This window comes from Vicia villosa, linkage group LG3 (assembly GCF_029867415.1).
Source record: "Vicia villosa cultivar HV-30 ecotype Madison, WI linkage group LG3, Vvil1.0, whole genome shotgun sequence".
Lineage (NCBI taxonomy): Eukaryota > Viridiplantae > Streptophyta > Magnoliopsida > Fabales > Fabaceae > Vicia > Vicia villosa.
This window is the reverse complement of record NC_081182.1, coordinates 111,115,106-111,135,334: the sequence shown is the minus strand read 5'-3', so window position 1 is coordinate 111,135,334 and position 20,229 is coordinate 111,115,106.

The window sequence follows — 20,229 nt, the reverse complement described above, 5'->3', positions numbered from 1 at the left end:
TTTAACAAATTAATTATTTCATTTAACACTATGATAACCAAATTAAATTTCAATTTATAATATTTATAAAACATATATTATGTTGATTTTTAACCCAATTCATATTCATAACAATTATTTTACTAGAAATGCAATATATAATAAATTTTAAAATGAACTTATCATATTTTACTAGCCATGAAATATAGTATGATATAATAATAACACTATGAGAAATGGTGTCCCACCAATGATATGATGTCAAAGATATAACAATTTTTTAATATGTCATCACAATTGTTTCTTTTCCTATAGACATGAGACATTATGCAAGTCGTTTGTGAAGCTAGGCCCAAACAATTTATATATCTCTTTCTCAAGTCAAAGGCACACTATTAAGGTTCTTGAAATTCATATTAATTGGATGAGAATCAGATTTTTTTTGGCTTTATACCACCGGTTTAATCCGATTCGGGGGCGAGTTCTGGCATCAAGTGGTTCCATCCCCCTCCCGATCGCAGTTGCGGGGGATCGAACCGTGGTTCGATGAGAATCAGATTCTATCCAAAGTGAATGCCACCTCTCTTCTATGAAATATTTATACCTGGTGATTTGCAATAAATAAATTTTGATACTCACTCTTTATTAGCACATTTTAAATGGTAGTAGTATTATTGTTATTTATTGTATGGTTGTTAGTAAGGACATTATGGAGTTGTTATAGAAATAAAAACGAAATAGATTTTGCACTATTATTCTATTTAAGAAGGATGGACACTATTTTTGGACATGTTACATTCTATGGTGGTAACCCCATTTTTTTGAAGTCTTTTAAACAAAAAGCTGTTGCAAGATCATTCACCAAAGACAAATACAGAGCTTTGGCATTTGCATCCGCAGAAGTTCTCTGGTTGTCATCATTTCTCTGAACTATATTCCCATATACCAACTATTTCTACCATTTACTGTGACAATCTCGAGGCCACTTATCTCACCGTCAATCTCGTCTTCCATAGTCGCATGAAACACATTACCATAGATATTCATTTTTTCCGAGATCATGTTCGCAATAACAAGATCCGGGTCCAACATGTTTCAGCTAAAGATCAACTTGCAGATTGCCTTACCAAACCCTTGTCTAGGCAGCGTCATTAAGATCTTCGATTCAAGATAGGAGTATCTGACGGTACCCCTATCTTGCGGGGGCGTGTTAAGGTTACATAGTCAAAGCATTTAAATTAAGAGATACTCTAGGATCAAGCATTCAAGATGAGAGTTATTCTAGGATCAATCAATCAAATCAAGTTATAACTAATTAAAGGAAATTAAGCAATAACAATAGAAAGCAATTATTATGACAACAAATCTGTTTCTATATATTGTACCAATATACCTTGTGAATAACATAGAAAAACATTATTCCTTATACACATTATTGGTAGTAGCAAAAAATTCTGATGCATGATAAAAATTATATGTTTCATTTTTCTTACCCTAATTTTACAACTCAAAATTTTGAGCAACTGTTATGTGATTTCCATAGTCTAAGGTCATAAGTGCGTTGTAGCCTCATCGTGTTAACTTTATGGAGGTCGATATTTGGATTGCATTTAGGTCTTTTAGAACATTGATTTCTACGACACAAAAATTTCAATAACTTTAATTATTTTCTGTTTTGTTTCATATTTCTCTAAATTTCTATATGTTTTAGCCTAAAGTACATTAGTGTTTCACTTTAGAGAATAATTAAGAAGTACCTTCTCCCAGTCTCTATGAACAACGCTGTGTAGGATGTGGTGAATTGGAACAAGAACATTTTGGAGCACTATGTCAAACAAGACCTTAGACAACGCTTTTTTTGGCTTTAGACAGCGCTTTAAAGCGCTGTCTATTCCAGCGCTGCTGTAGTTAAAGATCGTTTTTTAAAAGTGAAAGCGCTGCTAAAGGCCCCCTTAAGCCAGCGCCTTTATTTTGAAAGTGCTTCTAAAGGCCCCCTTAAGCCAGCGCTTTTAGTTTGAAAGCACTACTAAAGACCCCCCTACGCCAGCGCTTTCATAAACCCAATAATTTAAAAAAAGCCTCTTTAGGCAACGCTTTTAGACAACACTTTTTTTAAAGTGAAACCGCTGCTAAAGACCCCATTAAGACAACGCTTTCCTTATAGCAGTGCTTATAAAAAGCGTTTTCTAAACACATCCTTTAGCAGCGTTTTAATATTAAGTTTTAAATTCTTTTTCAAAAAATGTATCGCAGCGCTTTCTAAATGGCCTATAGCAGCGCTTTTGTGAAGCGCTGTCTAAAATAAGCCTTTAACAACGCTTTTTCTCAAGTTTTTTATTTAATTTTCTTTTAACGAACTTATAACAGCGCATTGGAAAAAAAGCGCTAGCTATGTAGTGCTGGCTAAAGTCAATTATGGCGTAGTGGAGGGATACACTGTTAAGTCTGGGTGACGTAGCTTTGAACGTTCCAGAAATGCCGAGATTGATATGTAGCATACTTTCCCATTTATTACAACGACCAATAGGTTTTGGTGGTAAATAATTCACTTACTACCACTCCCTTCATTACCACGGACCATCACCATCATCCGTAGTTAAACCTTTATGCCAACCCTTATGAAAGGTGTTTTTTTGTAATAGTGTCTTCAAAAAGTTAGCCACAGTAGGTACATCATTAGCAAGACACGCATTTTCTTTAACCAATTTTGTAGCATAATAAACACAAACCAAAATATGTAAAATAGAATAATAAAGAGGAAAGGGGCCCACAAATTCAATGTTACAACCATCAAAAGGTTCAATCTCTAAGGGTGTGTTTGGTTCGAGGTAGAGCGAGGGGAGGAAAGGGGAGGGGAGGGAATATTTAAAATGAAATGTGTTTGGTTCAATTCTTAGGAGGGGAGAGGAGGGGAGTGGAGGGGAGCAAAATCCCTCCAAATGACATTTTTTGTGTTCCCCCGAATCGGGGGGATTCGGAGGGGAGGGGAGGGGATCTGAGTTTTAATATTAATTAAATTAATATATTTACTAAAATATCCTCAATTTTATTTTATTATTATAAAAATATTATTTTCTTTCATGTTTCTACTTTTCTTTTTGTAATTTTTTTATCTATGGCTTCCAAGTCTTCCATCAACTTATTATAATTATTCTTCATCTTCAAATTATTTTTTATTTGTTTACTTAAATAAAAATTATAACTACTATAATTTTTTGTGTTTTATTATAATTTATTTTATGTATTCAAAAGTTGTTACCAACGCATAGTTTATTTTGTGTAGAGGATAATAATACGAATCAAGTGTACTCAATTTTTTTAATATTATGGTATAAGTTATGACTTTTTAGTCACTCAATTATACAAATATTATTTCCAAGAAAATATTTATGAAATTTTTACAATTGAATATCATATCACTTATATAAAATTACAAGGATAAAATTGTAAATTATTATTAAAATCTCTCCCCTCTGTAAGAACAAGCATACACTCACAAATGAGTTTTTGATTCATGGCAAACATCACAAGCAATCAAATACAAGCGCACAAGTGAATGACTCAAAGAAAATGAAACTTTGACCAACTTTGCATCTGTCAGGTCGACCTAGTTCACAATCAGGTCGACCCAAACTAAAGCAAAAATTACATACTTCTGTTAGGTCGACCCAGAGCTTCAGCAGGTCGACTCAAAGTGAAGCAAAAACAACATGTCCCTGTTAGGTCGACTCATCCTCCATCCTAGGTCAACCTAAACTGAAGAAAAGTCTCAAGAACGCAAGTTAACTAACTTTAGGTCGACCTAAGCTACCAACAGGTCGACTCAACTGGAAGCAATTACAACTTGGCCAAATCTACCTCTGTTAGGTCGACCTAACCAACAAAGTAGGTCGACCTATCTGCTCAAAACCTGCCAAACTTAGTGTGTTTTGCTGATACACAGATCCTGCTCCTTTATATATTCTTTCATGACATTTATTGCAAATCAACACCAACAACTGAAAGATACCCAAAGGCTTCTCATCTTCGATCATCGACACAACTCCAACACAACTACACACAATCATTTTTGCATTGAGGGTTTGCGTTCAAGATCGATAACGTCCATGGAACGGAATTGAAGATTCCTAGTGGGTGAAGATTTGTGGGGTTTTGGTGAATAAAATCTGCGGATTTTGTCCTCCAAGATTGGTGAATTTTGGGGGTTTTTTTATCAAGAGGCTTTATCAAAGATTCAGCTGAGTGTGAAGATTGAAGAACAAGGGTTCAAGGAATTCAATACACTGCAGCAAGGAAATCAAAGTGAAGCTCTTGGAAGACCTTGATCTAGCTCAAGATTAAGGGGGAAGAAGATTCAAAGGATCAACATAATTGGTTTATCGTTTATCGCTTTGTTATCTTCTTTGTATAAACTGTTTTCAATAATAATGAAAGACATCCCAATTCCCGTTTGGAATTGGGGGCAGATGTAGTCGTAGCGAGGACGATCGACGAACTGCCTGAACAAATATCGTGTTGTTATCGTTTTATCTTTTCATTTACGTTTTGTTCGTAGTTGGTTATAATTGCAAATTGATCAACGATTCAAGTGTTAAAATTGTGTATTAAGAACCTTCGTAAACATCACAATTCACCATATATTGAATCACAATCAATTTGGATATTATCACCAAGTGTTCGTGATTTTGCTTCATCCATTATCAAAGCATTGCAAACCAAGTTTATCAAATCAGAAGTTAATCGTTTTTCATTAGAGCAACGAATTGATTCAATAACCTATCCTTTCATTGTTAATCCCAATTATTTTGTGGTTTTATCACATATACAACCTTTTCAATAGCGGTCCAGAATAGACGCAAGTCGATCCTGAACCGCTTTCGCTTAAGTTTTAAATAATTCCGAAAAACTCTGAGAGATCTATTCACCCCCCTCTAGATCCTTAAGCCTAGCGTCCAACAAGTGGCATCAAGAGCTCTGGTTTATTCCGTGCTACGTGAAACACTTATTGGAAAGATGGCTTCCGGACCTAAAGGGGCTCACAATAGAGCTCCAGTTTTCAACGGTGAAAACTAAGGCTATTGGAAGGATTGTATGTGCGTTCATATCAATACCATTGATAGGAACATCTGGACAGCAATTGTCAATGGTCCCTTTCAGATCACCATGACAAATGCAGCTGGTGCCGTTGTTCCAAAACCAGAAAATACTTGGGATGCTGAAGATGAAAAGAGATATGGATACGATTGGAAAGCGAGAAACATTCTAATCTCAGCTCTAGGAGTTGATGAATACTATCGCGTTTCCCATTGTAGATCCGCTAAAGCTATGTGGGACACATTGCAAGTTGCCCATGAGGGAACGGATGATGTCAAACTAGCTAGAATCAATACGTTAACTCAAGAGTTCGAACTCTTTCACATGGAAGATGGTGAATCCATCGAAAACATGCAAAAGAGATTCGTACATTTGAAAAATCGTTTAAATTCTCTTGATAGACCTGTTTCCAATGCAGTTGCTACTAACAAAATCTTGAGATGTTTGAACAGGGAATGGCAACCCAAGGTTACAGCAATAAAGGAAGCAAATGATCTAAATACCTTAGACATCACCACTCTCTTTGGTAAACTAGAAGAACATGAACAACATCTTAAATGCCTTGACATGCATGAGAAAAGGGCAAAGAAAGATAAGAACATGGAGAAAGAGGTAGAGAAGAAGTCAATAGCTCTAAAAGCTTCAACCTCCAAGGCCTCAAAGCAAGAGCTAGAGGATAGTGATACAAGTGATGATGAAGACTCCGATGATGAGGAAATGGGACTGTTTGTGCGAAGATACAACAAATACCTAAAGAAAAATGGAGCAAAACATTCCGACAAAGGCTTGATCAACTATAGAAAGCAATCAAACAAGTTCAAACAAGATGAGAATAACAAAGGAAAAATCAAAGGTCCTTGCTTCAATTGTGGCAAAGTCGGTCATTACAAACTGGATTGTCCATACCTTAAGAAGGAGAAAGAGAAGAACCAAAGCAAAGGTCACAACAAAGCTAGAAGAGCCTACATAGCATGGGAAAGTGATTCATCTAGTGAAAGCTCATCAAGCGATGAAGAAGAATCGGCAAACTTATGTCTTATGGCTCATCAACACAAGAAAAAGAAACATGTAAGTCATCTTAAACCTGAACTTGTAGATAAAGTATCTCATTCTCAATTATAACTTGCTTTTGAAGAATTGCATAGAGACGCAATTGAAGCTTTCAAACTTTTGGCCTCAAATAAGAAAATCTTTTCATATCTTGAATCAAAAATTGAGAAAACCGAAAAGGATATGGAAGCTTTAAAACAATCTATGTTAGATATTCAAAAAGATAAAGTTGAGATAGATCCTACATCATGGTTTGGTTGTGAGACATGTCATATTTGGCAAAAAGAAGTAAGAGATCTAAAAGCCAAATTAGACAAGGCTCTACAACCAAAAGTGACGTTTGCGGTTGATCCGAATAGGTTCAAAAGATCGTATACTCCTTTATATAGTAAATACACTTTTGTACCAAAAGTATCAACTAGCAAAACAGCATATTCTCATCATATTACCTGTCACTATTGTTGCAAAATGGGTCATACCATTGAAAAATGCAAATTTAGGAGGATTTTGGTTCCTAAAGGAGTATTTAAATGGCTGCCCAAGTGCAACAATTTATGTACTCACTACCAAGGACCCAATGAAAATTGGGGACTGAAGGATAGAAAAACACTTAGAAAGGGGGGGGTTTGAATAAGTGTAGCTTTAAAAACTTGACAGATAAAAAATAAACTGCACAGTTATTTTTATCCTGGTTCGTTGTTAACTAAACTACTCCAGTCCACCCCCGTAGAGATGATTTACCTCAACTGAGGATTTAATCCACTAATCGCACGGATTACAATGGTTCTCCACTTAGTCAGCAACTAAGTCTTCCAGAGTCTTCTGATCACACACTGATCACTCCAGGAACAACTGCTTAGATACCCTCTAAGACTTTCTAGAGTATTCTGATCCACACGATCACTCTAGTTACAACCTGCTTAGATACCCTCTAAGACTTCCTAGAGTATTCTGATCCACACGATCACTCTAGTTCCTTACAACTTAATGTAATCAATTCTAAGAGTATTACAATTGCTTCTTAAAAGCTATAATCACAAACTGTGATATTTCTCTTAACGTTTAAGCTTAATCTCACTAATATATTACAACAGCAATGTAGTGAGCTTTGATGAAGATGAAGATTCTGAGCTTTGAATAGAACAGAGTTTCAGCAAGTTAATATGAGTTGTTTTGTTCAGAATCGTTAACCTTGCTTCTCATCAGAACTTCATATTTATAGGCGTTGGAGAAGATGACCGTTGAGTGCATTTAATGCTTTGCGTGTTCCGTACAGCATCGCATTTAATGTTATACGCTTTTGTCAACTACCTCGAGCCTTGTTCACGCTGTGTCTACTGACGTTGCCTTTAATAGCTTTTAACGTTCCTTTTGTCAGTCAGCGTAGCTTGCCACTTGTACTTCCTTCTGATCTGATGTTTGTGAATACAGCGTTTGAATATCATCAGAGTCAAACAGCTTGGTGCAAAGCATCTTCTGATCTTCTGACCTTGAAGTGCTTCTGTGCGTGATACCATCAGAACTTCAGTGCTTCTGATCTCATGTTCTTCTGATGCTTCCATAGACCCATGTTCTGATTCTGCTTCGACCATCTTCTGATGTCTTGCCAGACCATGTTCTGATGTTGCATGCTGAACCCTTGAGACAAAGCTTCTGAGCGCTGAATTATGCATACTCTTTATATATTTCCTGAAAAGGAAATTGCATTGGATTAGAGTACCATATTATCTTAAGCAAAATTCATATTATTGTTATCATCAAAACTAAGATAATTGATCAGAACAAATCTTGTTCTAACAATCTCCCCCTTTTTGATGATGACAAAAACATATATAAATGATATGAATTTGCGATCAGAAAGAGCAGACGGCAAAAGACAAATTACACAGCTATAGCATAAGCATATGAATATGTCTCCCCCTGAGATTAACAATCTCCCCCTGAGATAAATAATCTCCCCCTGAAATAAATACTCGAAGAACTTTAATAAAAGACTTCCCTGATTATTTCGGTAGAGACGATCACATAAGCTTCTGTCTTCAGAGAATTCATAGCTTCTGACTTCTGCTTCCATTGGACAGCTTCAGAACTAGAATTTCTTTAGATCCCTAGAAAACTCACAGCTTCTGATTCCTGCTTCCATCTAGGACAGCTTCAGAACTTGAATTTCTTTGATCTTCAGAACATTCACAGCTTCTGATTTCTGCTTCCATTTAGGACAGCTTCAGAACTTGAATTTCTTTGATCTTCAGAACATTCACAGCTTCTGATTTCTGCTTCCATTTAGGACAGCTTCAGAACTTGAGTTTTCTGGATCTTTAGAATATTCACAGCTTCTGATTTCTGCTTCCCTCGGATAGCTTCAGAGCTTTGAATTTCTACCAACATCACTTCATGCTAGATTTGTATCAGAACATTGCTAAATGTACCAGAGCATCATCAGAGCATCTCTACATCCTGAAATGTTACAGAACAAAAACTAAACGACAAAAGTCAGCATGAACGAGTCAGAACATAAAATGTATATTAGAACACATGATATGTATCAGAGCCATATAGGCTAAAATAATGTATCAGAGCAAATAGAATTTTGTCAGAGCAAATAGACAAATATGGATCAAATTCTATTATCAGTGCTTCTGATTCATTCTTCTTTCTTGCTTCTGATTTCTGAAGCTTGACAGCACTTAGCTTGCTTCAGTTTCCATGAGCTTATTCTTTTTACAGAATAACACTTCTTATGGTTTTGCTTCTTGTGTTTGCTTTGAAGATTCTCTTCACTTCTTTATACCTGCAAAACACTTAAACCATATAGAACTTGCAGTTCTTGTCAGTAAATGTGTGGGAGCTTTACCCAGCAACTGATAGATTAATCAAATCATTTATCATTTATCTTCTCCCCCTTTTTGTCATAACATCAAAAAGAATATTTCAAAAGATTCACATGAATAAAACGACAAATAAAATCACTGGAATGTAAAAACAAAGAAACTTTTCATTGATAATCAAAAGATATTACATGAGAAGATGTTTAACAAGCAGATGCAACAAGGAAAGAAAACTACTAAGACCAAAGACTAAGACCCTAGCTAAGACAAAATCTGTGCCAGCATGTCTTGAACCCTGTCATTAGTTGCAGTTTTCCTTGCCATGAAGGAGTGAAACGCATCATTGACTGCTTCTTGGGCTTCCAGGCGAGGGGTCAGGGAGACTTGATTCTGATGCAGATCTTCCACAATCTTTATCAGAGACAACATTCTCAGCAGGTGAAAATGAAGAGATTTCTTTGGAATGGGTTGAGGGAGAGGAAAGGTTAGATGAGGAGGAAGTTGAGTCTTGAAAGTAAAAAGATGAGGAAGAAGATGGAGATGATGGAGGGCTTTCACCAGGGGGTTGAAACACACGTCTAGAATAGTTTCCAGATAACTTTGCTTCGAATGGATTCACCTTGAGAGGGTCATAGGTGATCTTTATCTTTTTGGGTTTGGAAGAAGATGTTTCAACAGCTTTTCTCTTTTTGTTTTGATCATTTTCATGATTCCCAGAGCTTGACGATGGATTCATGATGAAGTTGCAGATATTGGAAACTGCTAGGGTTTATGATATGAATGCAAAGAGAGAGAACGAAAAAGAAACTGAATGCAAAGTGAGAGAAATATAAGAGGGAAAAGAAACGTTTGAAGAATATAAAAAGAAAACTGAAAGAGAGTAAATGATGAAAAGCATTTAATGTTACGTGACGTGAGGAGAGATAATAATGACAAAAGACGTGATTTGCACAGTTACCTAAGTAGACGTCCCCTCAACTGCACGCACGCTTGTCCAGGAATAGTGAACACGTGTTTACCATCTGGATAGCCAGTTACAGCTGTTTTGCTTTTGAAGAGGTTCTGAATCAACTTAGACAATGAAACGTTAGTAATAACTGAATCACAATTTCTAATTGATTTCAATCAGAACTTCTTAAAAAAAATTTCATTTCAGAAGATACCCATACATAAGAACTTCTCATCTTCTCATTCTGGGCTTGTTTCTGAAGACCCATTTTGTACCTATTATATTGAATCCATCTGGTCTAGGAACAAGATCCCAAACATCATTTCTTGTAAACTGATTCAGTTCTTCTTGCATAGCAATTATCCAGTCTGGATCTTCTAGAGCATGATCAACAGAAGTTGGCTCGATCAAAGATACAAGACCTAATTGACAGTCTGCATTGTTCTTAAGGAATGCTCTTGTTCTGATTGGATCATCCTTCTTTCCAAGAATGACATCTTCTGAATGACCAGAGATGAGTCTGGATGATCTTCTGACAGATGGTTCTTCAGAAATGCTTAGATTCTCCAGAGAAGCTGATACTTGATCTTCAGATTCTTTGCTTCTGAGAAGCTCTGCTTCTGATGCGTTGCTTCTTGGCTCAACAACTTCTGATATATCAATATCACAATCTGCAAAATTATCAAACTGCTTTGGTTTTTCAGAACCAAGCTTATCATCAAACCTGATATTGATTGATTCTTCCACAATCAATGTTTCAGTATTGTATACTCTGTAGCCTTTTGAGCGTTCAGAATATCCAAGAAGGAAACATTTTTGTGCTTTGGAATCAAACTTACCAAGATGATCTTTAGTGTTCAGAATAAAGCATACACATCCAAAAGGATGGAAATATGAAATGTTGGGCTTTTTATTCTTCCACAATTCATAAGGAGTCTTATTTAGAATAGGTCTGATAGAGATTCTATTCTGAATATAGCATGCAGTGTTTATTGCTTCTGCCCAGAAATGCTTAGCCATATTGGTTTCATTGATCATGGTTCTGGCCATTTCTTGCAGAGTCCTATTCTTTCGTTCTACAACTCCATTTTGCTGTGGAGTTCTAGGACAAGAGAAATCATGGGCAATACCATTTTCTTTGAAGAATTCTTCAAAGGATCTGTTCTCAAATTCACCACCATGATCACTTCTAACCTTTATGATTTTACACTCTTTTTCAGATTGAATCTGAATGCAGAAATCAAAGAACACTGAATGAGACTCATCCTTGTGTTTCAAGAATTTTACCCACGTCCAGCGGCTATAATCATCTACGATGACTAATCCATATTTCTTCCCTCTGACAGATGCTGTTTTGACTGGGCCAAACAGATCAATGTGCAAGAGTTCTAATGGCCTTGAGGTAGAAACAACATTCTTGGACTTGAATGCAGGTTTGGAGAACTTGCCCTTCTGACATGCTTCACAAAGAGCATCTGATTTGAATTTCAGATTAGGGAGTCCTCTGACAAGATCCAGTTTGTTAATCTGAGAAATCTTTCTCAAACTAGCATGACCTAATCTTCTGTGCCAGACCCACTGCTCTTCAGAAACAGACATAAGACAAGTCACCTTCTGACTCATAAGATCTTGCAGATCTGTCTTATAAATGTTGTTCTTCCTCTTGCCTGTAAATAGGATTGAGCCATCCTTCTGATTTACAGCCTTGCAAGACTTTTGATTAAAGATTATATCATAACCATTGTCACTCAATTGACTGATAGATAAGAGGTTATGTGTTAATCCTTCTACAAGAAGTACATTAGAAATAGAAGGAGAGTTACCAGACTTTATAGTTCCAGAGCCAATTATCTTGCCCTTCTGATCTCCTCCAAACTTGACTTCTCCTCCAGACTTAAGCACCAGGTCTTGGAACATAGACCTTCTTCCTGTCATGTGTCGTGAGCATCCAGAGTCCAGGTACCACGACATGTTGTGCTTTGTCCTTTTTGCAGCCAAGGATATCTGCAATAGGAATAATCTTATCCTTAGGTACCCACATTTTCTTGGGTCCTTTCTTGTTAGATTTTCTCAAGTTCTGATTGAACTTGGGTTTAACATTGTAAGCAATAGGAGGAACAGCATGATAATTCTTAATGTGAGTTTCATGATATTTCCTAGGTTGTGTCACATGCTTTTTGGTGTGTGTTATGTGAAAACTTTGAGCATGTGAAGTGTGCCTAATATCATGGGAGTGGCCATACTTGAACTGATCATACAATGGCTTGTATGTGAATTTCATTTCATCAAGAGGTTCAAGTTTGTATGGGGTTTCACCCTCAAAACCAATGCCGACTCTTTTGTTTCCAGACACAGCATATATCATAGAAGCTAGCTGACTTCTGCCAATACTTCTAGATAAGAACTTCCTGAAACTTAAATCATATTCTTTCAGAATATGGTTTAGACTAGGAGTGGATTTTTCTGAATCAGAAGGAGATCCAACGTTATTGGATAATTTTAAAAGTTTTTCTTTTAATTCAGAATTCTCCAACTCAAGCTTCTTTGTTTCAAATTCAAATAGCTTTTTCAGCTTTTTGTATTTGAGACTAATCTGAGACTTGAATTCCAGAAGTTCTGTTAGACCGGAAACTAACTCATCTCTAGTAAGTTCAGAGAATACCTCTTCAGAATCTGATTCTGATGTAGATTCTGATCCGTCATCTTCTGTCGCCATCAACGCACAGTTAGCCTGCTCATCTTCAGAGTCTGAATCATCTTCTGACTCATCCCAGGTTGCCATAAGACCTTTCTTCTTATGAAACTTCTTCTTGGGATTTTCCTTCTGAAGTTTTGGACATTCATTCTTGAAGTGTCCAGGCTCATTGCATTCATAGCACATGACCTTCTTCTTGTCAAATCTTCTGTCATCAGAAGATTCTCCACGTTCAAATTTCTTTGAACTTCTGACGCCTCTGAACTTCCTTTGCTTGTTCTTCCAGAGTTGATTTAGCCTTCTGGAGATCAAGGACAGTTCATCTTCTTCTTCAGATTCTGATTCTTCAGGATCTTCTTCTCTAGCCTGAAAAGCGTTAGTGCATTTCATGATATTGGATTTTAATGCAATAGACTTACCTTTCTTTTGAGGCTCGTTTGCATCCAGTTCAATTTCATGACTCCTCAGGGCACTGATCAGCTCTTCCAAAGAGACTTCATTTAGATTCTTCGCAATCTTAAATGCAGTTGTCGCTACCGCGAAAAATGGAATCAGAGTCGCCACTAATATATTCATCCCATCGCGGGAAAGGAATATCAGAAAACCTAACTCGGAATAAGAACAAGGTCTTACGACCAGAGAATAGGGTACGGGAGTCGGTTACGCAAGGGGAAGGTGTTAGCACCCCTCACGCCCATCGTACTCGATGGTATCCACCTATGTTTGTTTCTATCTAAAGGGTGTATCTATGTCTAAACCTAAATGCGAATGAATGCACAAGAAATACGGGGAAAAGAAGGAATTATTTACAAGTGTGTTCGCTTAGGCCCCGCGACCCAATGCCTACGTATCCTTTTCAGGAATCAGAACGACCGTAGTTCGGCTCCATAGTTTCCATTTGTTTTGTGTTTTTTAGTTGAACAGCGGTTAAGGTCACAATCCACGATGCTCGACCTTTGGAGACTTATACGCCTAGTTTTGGAAAGGACTTAACTTGTTCTTAAGCAGAATGAACTTTGGTTTGTGTTTTTTTATGTAACTACATGATGAACAAAACCCAATACAAGGTTTCGCACCACTTCGTCACTTTGTTTTAATTTGAGCCTTTATTAAGTGTTTTGAATGTTTTTGGTTGGGTATTTTTTAAGGGAATTTACTTTGCGATTAGAATCACATAAAATGTATAATGATCGAGAAGCAGATTAGGGAATGAATCCCACTCACTTCTATCCCATTATATAATGTTCAAGAAACAGATTAGGGAATGAATCCCACTCATTTCTATCCCATTAACTAATGTTTGAGAAACAGATTAGGGAATGAATCCCACTCATTTCTCTCCCATTAAGTAGTGACCGAGAAACAGATTAGGGAATGAATCCCACTCATTTCTATGCCACTAAGTGATTGAGAAACAGATTAGGGAATGAATCCCACTCATTTCTCTATCACTTTCTTAATGTGATTCGCCTCTTTATTTATTAATGTTTTAAAGTTGAAAAGAAAAAGAATGAACAAAGGGAACTAACCTATTCTCTAATCTAAGTTATTCTAATCTACAAATGGCCCTAAGGTCAAGGATAAGGGATCTCTACCTATGTTATCATGCATAGACTACAACCTAAGTTGTTCTATGTGACTAATCTTAATGAAGATTGAAGTCACCACCCTAAGGGAACATGGTAAGCATATAGTAAGAGATAAGAAAAAGCAACAAGCAAGGTAGGTGACTTAATGAAGTCCCTAACCAAGTCCACTCCTAAGAGAGACTACACACAATGAATCCCAAGAGAAAACCATCCACAAAAGGTGGAGGAAGAACAAACAATCGTCGCCTCTTAAACTAACAACAATCAAAGTGTGAAAGAAGAGGAAAAGCATGAAAATGGGAGAAGAAAGCCCTAGGGCAGTAGCAAACCAAAGGAAATAGTGTCTTGAATCAAACACAAAAGCATCATGGCATCACACGAAAATATTCACAAGAAGTTACCAAAGTATCGCTTGAATCGTTACTTAACAATTAGTGAACAAACATCAATTAACCGAAACAAAAAGCAAATGAAAACATGAACAAAGCTTAAAGTCAGTAGCATTACATTGTATTTATAGTTCTAATATCCTATGTCAATCCTTGTTAGTCAATTAGCTTGAACCAACACAAAGTTCTAACAAAAACTATACACAACTAGGTCAAAAGTAGTTAGTAAGTTCAAATGGTGAATGAAGTTTAGAAAAATGAAATCAAATGCTATGAGTCAGTAGCCAATGACCTCTAAAAGGTGTCTAAGCAATCACAAAAAAAGTCAAGAAGTTTCATACAAAATTATAGGTCATTCGGACAAATTATAGTACAATCGTTAACCAAAGGTAAGTTATTTACATGTAAGAAAGGAAATTTGAGCAAAGCATGAAAATATGACTTAAAATTCACAACTCAGGTCCTAAAACCTCTTAAACAATCCTAGGGATGTCCTCAAAAAGTATTAAAAGTATTTTACAATTGCATCATCATTTACGGGTAAAAACAAACAACAAACACACACAAACACACAATAATCGAACGCTAAAGGAACTAGCCTAAAAATCATACCCAAATTTAGAATCAGGACCTCCTCTTTAATACATGACATTCTACATACCTCTACTGAATGTACACAAAAAGAAGTAAAAAAAATCAGTTTGCAAGTTATTCAATCAAGCCTAAACGCACAAGGTACCTAAACCGAAACAAAATCGACTACACTTTAGAAAATAGTCCATTAAAAATACCAAGACAAGTCCTAAAATTATTAGAAAAATATTACAATTATCTACACACATTAAACTATCTAAAAAATATTTTTATGGATTTTTTATTTGAATCAAAACAGGTTCATGAATCAAAAACTAGAAGAAAAACAAAATTGAAATAAAGGAAATCTGCCTAGAAATAGGGAGGTGTAAAAGAACTGTTGATTGAACTAAGTTTTAACTACAAGGCGCATGGGCCTATTACAAGGAGGTGGGAGAACGAAAATTCCAAGGCCCAAGTCAAATTCATGGCCCAGCTTTTATCTCTTTTTATTCACATGCCATTTTTATTTCATTTATCTTTGCTTCATTTTCCTACAACATGTGACATTTATCATTCATATGGCCTGAAGAAAAGAAAGTAACGTGACAAGAAATATGCCATGACCCTATCAATTGGTCACTTAATTTTAAGTCATAAAAAACAAAGCAAAAGCTAGGGCCAATCACAAGTGGACACCTCACCTTCTAATCATCACAGTCAAACAAAACAAAAGAATGATAATGTAAAAGAAAAAAACAAAATAATGCATGCTGACGTGAACATTACCATGGAGGGTACTGTTCATCGTCTTCCCCACCGAAACACCGCTCCCACGGCGGCGCCGGCGACGGCCAAGCTTCGGAAACATAAAGCGAGACCACCTCTCCCCTCAAAATTTTGCGTAGATCACAGATCCGGCCTTAGATTTCTTTAATTCTTTCTCTAACTCACAAACCGAACCAATCTTTATAAACCCTAACATTCAAAGCTTCCCCTAAATCACACAAAATTGATACCAAAACAATCCTCATGCTACAAGAAACTCAAACACGCAATCCATACACTCATAAGAGGTCCGTATCACGTAAACAGAATATATGCTCAATGAATATGCAACAACTTCAATGCAAACATGGTGGTCTAAATCCTAACCCAATCCCTGATGACGGGTTCCAGGCCTATATGCTTCTAAAGCAATGGAGGGAGTCACTTACTTGAAGAGATATTGATCCAGATTTGAAGAAGGATCCGATTGTTTCCTTTGTTCTTTGAAGATGATGAGTGCGAAGAATCTTCGAGATACGTATCTTTTCCAGAAATGAACTCGGATTCGTTGAAGCTTTGATCTTGACAATTACACTAGTGATGAAAATGGTGATGGATCTTGAGATGAGTATCCATGGAAGTGGCTACAGATTCTTGAATAAGTGTATGGAAGATGATGATTGATGAAGAGTGAAGGTTGTGGTGGTTGAAGAAGAATGGGAGTTTGTGGTGGGGGTTGTAGATGGTTGTTACGATGGAGAGAGAGATGAGAGAAAGAGAGTAAAAAAAAGTGAGAGAAAATGGGAGAGAGGAAAAAATGAAGTGGTGAATTCTGAAAAAACCAGGGAAATGAATCGTACCCTGTGATTTGTGAAGGTTTCTGTTTATATAGTGTGTGTGCATGGGGTGTATGGTATGGAGTGTTGTAGTGTAATATATTCTTTTACAAACTTAATGAACAAGGAGTGTATACTTGTGGTATGTTTTATGTAAGCTTTTTGCATTCAGTGAGGTTGCATGGGCAATTGGAGTAATTGGCTGATGGTGAATACACATTACACCCTTGCTGCAAGTCGCCATAGCATGAAACTTTGGCCAACAACCATGTCCAAGATGCTCTCTTCTCATGCATAAAACTCTTGCCACAGTTCCTTATTTGATTCAGATTCATGCTCAATGTAAAGAAGGCATGAAGGATAAAAGGTTTTATGTTTGAAGTTTCTTGAAATAAGGCCTTGAGGTACAAGCAATATGGTCACAAATATGTTGGATCTTCACTGCATGGGCCTGCATGGATTTGCATGGGTGTGACTTGGAATTGTGCCCTCGTCTTGGTCAGAACAAGGCTTGGTGAAGTCACAACTTTAGCGCTCTATAAATAGTTCACATCCCAACCAAATTGCGTGATTCTTGACTCAATGGATGGGCAACATGGAGATGAAGAGAACCATAGCAAGTTTGTACTTTGTGAGCTTTTATATTTCTCTAAAATCGACCTCAAAGTCAGCACGCCACATGCTTGATCATTTGCATGCATTGGCGAAAAAGCTGCCTGGAAACTTGCCTTGATTTAGTGAAATCTTCTGATTTTGAGCCTTTTTATCTCTCGATCCTTGCCCCATATGAAAAAATTTCCAACTACAATGTTGTAGAGGGCCATGAAAGGAACAATGTTGCTCTTGAACTTGTCTTGGAATAAGACCTAGATCCTTGTGTAAATATGCTCTGAAGTCAGCTGCCCAGCTAAGTTTGAGAAGTCCAAAACTCCCCAAATTTTTCTAAGTATAGAACTTGCCCTTTTTGGAAATCTTAAATTTCAACTAACTTTCCAAAAATGGAATTTTTGATGATTTACTTGATTTTATTTATTTTATTGATTTTTCTTGATCAATTTTCCACCAAATAATCAATATTGCCAGTTGACTCTGATTTTGACTAAAAAGTCAATATTTTCCTGATTTTTCTGATTTCAGATGAATTTCCCAATTAGCCCGTTTCCGATCTAATTCTCAATCGATTTTCAACCAAAGAAGCTTCAATGAATATATTTCTTCAGGGCAACCATATTTTGCATTTAGAATCTTTTTCTGATTATATTTTTACCAGAAAGTCAACAGGGTTGACTTGGGTCAACAACCCTATCTTGAAAACTTTGAACTTGAGGATTGCATCTTTTGATCAGAGCTTTGAACTAGAGAGGATGAAACCCTGATTTTAGGAGAACTTCAATGGGAATAAGGCCATATAATCAGACTTCAAACCTTCTCTTTTGAACCAAGACATCTCTCACATAGAAGCTCTTTTTCATCAATTTTCTTGAACAGTAACAATGATATGAATGAATGTATTGGATGAATGGCCTATATGAAGTATGTGTATGAATGTGATGTGAAAGCCATTTGGGAATAAATAAGTGGGCAAATTTTGGGGTGCAACAGCAGTTACCATAGGACCCCATCTTCTGGGTAAGCTTCTGATGATCTTCTTTACGTGATCACCCTTGGTGTATCCCTTGTCAAGAACTCTCAATCCAGCAGTAAGAGTTTGAAATCTTGAAAACATCTTTTCAATGTCTTCATCATCCTCCATCTTGAAGGCTTCATACTTCTGGATTAAAGCGAGAGCTTTAGTCTCCTTGACTTGAGCATTTCCTTCATGAGTCATTTTCAAGGACTCATATATGTCATAGGCCGTTTCCCTGTTAGATATCTTCTCATACTCAGCATGAGAGATAGCATTCAGCAAAACAGTTCTGCATTTATGATGATTCATGAAAAGCTTCTTCTGATCATCGCTCATTTCTTGCCTTGTCAGCTTTACGCCACTGGCATTTACCGGATGTTTGTAACCATCCATCAGAAGATCCCATAGATCACCATCTAGACCAAGAAAGTAACTTTCCAGTTTATCTTTCCAGTATTCAAAGTTTTCACCATCAAATACCGGCGGTCTAGTATAACCATTGTTACCGTTGTGTTGCTCAGCAGAGCCAGATGTAGGTGTAGACTTTGCAGTTTCATCAGCCATCTTTTACTGAAGCGTTTTTCTCTTCCTGAATCTTTTCTAAACACGGTTAAGTGCTTGCACCTTAGAACCGGCGCTCTGATGCCAATTGAAGGATAGAAAAACACTTAGAAAGGGGGGGGGGGGGGTTTGAATAAGTGTAGCTTTAAAAACTTGACAGATAAAAAATAAATTGCACAGTTATTTTTATCCTGGTTCGTTGTTAACTAAACTACTCCAGTCCACCCCCGCAGAGATGATTTACCTCAACTGAGGATTTAATCCACTAATCGCACGGATTACAATGGTTCTCCACTTAGTCAGCAACTAAGTCTTCCAGAGTCTTCTGATCACACACTGATCACTCCAGGAACAACTGCTTAGATACCCTCTAAGACTTTCTAGAGTATTCTGATCCACACGATCACTCTAGTTACAACTTGCTTAGATACCCTCTAAGACTTCCTAGAGTATTCTGATCCACACGATCACTCTAGTTCCTTACAACTTAATGTAATCAATTCTAAGAGTATTACAATTGCTTCTTAAAAGCTATAATCACAAACTGTGATATTTCTCTTAACGTTTAAGCTTAATCTCACTAATATATTACAACAACAATGTAGTGAGCTTTGATGAAGATGAAGATTCTGAGCTTTGAATAGAACAGAGTTTCAGCAAGTTAATATGAGTTGTTTTGTTCAGAATCGTTAACCTTGCTTCTCATCAAAACTTCATATTTATAGGCGTTGGAGAAGATGACCGTTGAGTGCATTTAATGCTTTGCGTGTTCCGTACAGCATCGCATTTAATGTTATACGCTTTTGTCAACTACCTCGAGCCTTGTTCACGCTGTGTCTACTGACGTTGCCTTTAATAGCTTTTAACGTTCCTTTTGTCAGTCAGCGTAGCTTGCCACTTGTACTTCCTTCTGATCTGATGTTTGTGAATACAGCGTTTGAATATCATCAGAGTCAAACAGCTTGGTGCAAAGCATCTTCTGATCTTCTGACCTTGAAGTGCTTCTGTGCGTGATACCATCAGAACTTCAGTGCTTCTGATCTCATGTTCTTCTGATGCTTCCATAGACCCATGTTCTGATTCTGCTTCGACCATCTTCTGATGTCTTGCCAGACCATGTTCTGATGTTGCATGCTGAACCCTTGAGACAAAGCTTCTGAGCGCTGAATTATGCATACTCTTTATATATTTCCTGAAAAGGAAATTGCATTGGATTAGAGTACCATATTATCTTAAGCAAAATTCATATTATTGTTATCATCAAAACTAAGATAATTGATCAGAACAAATC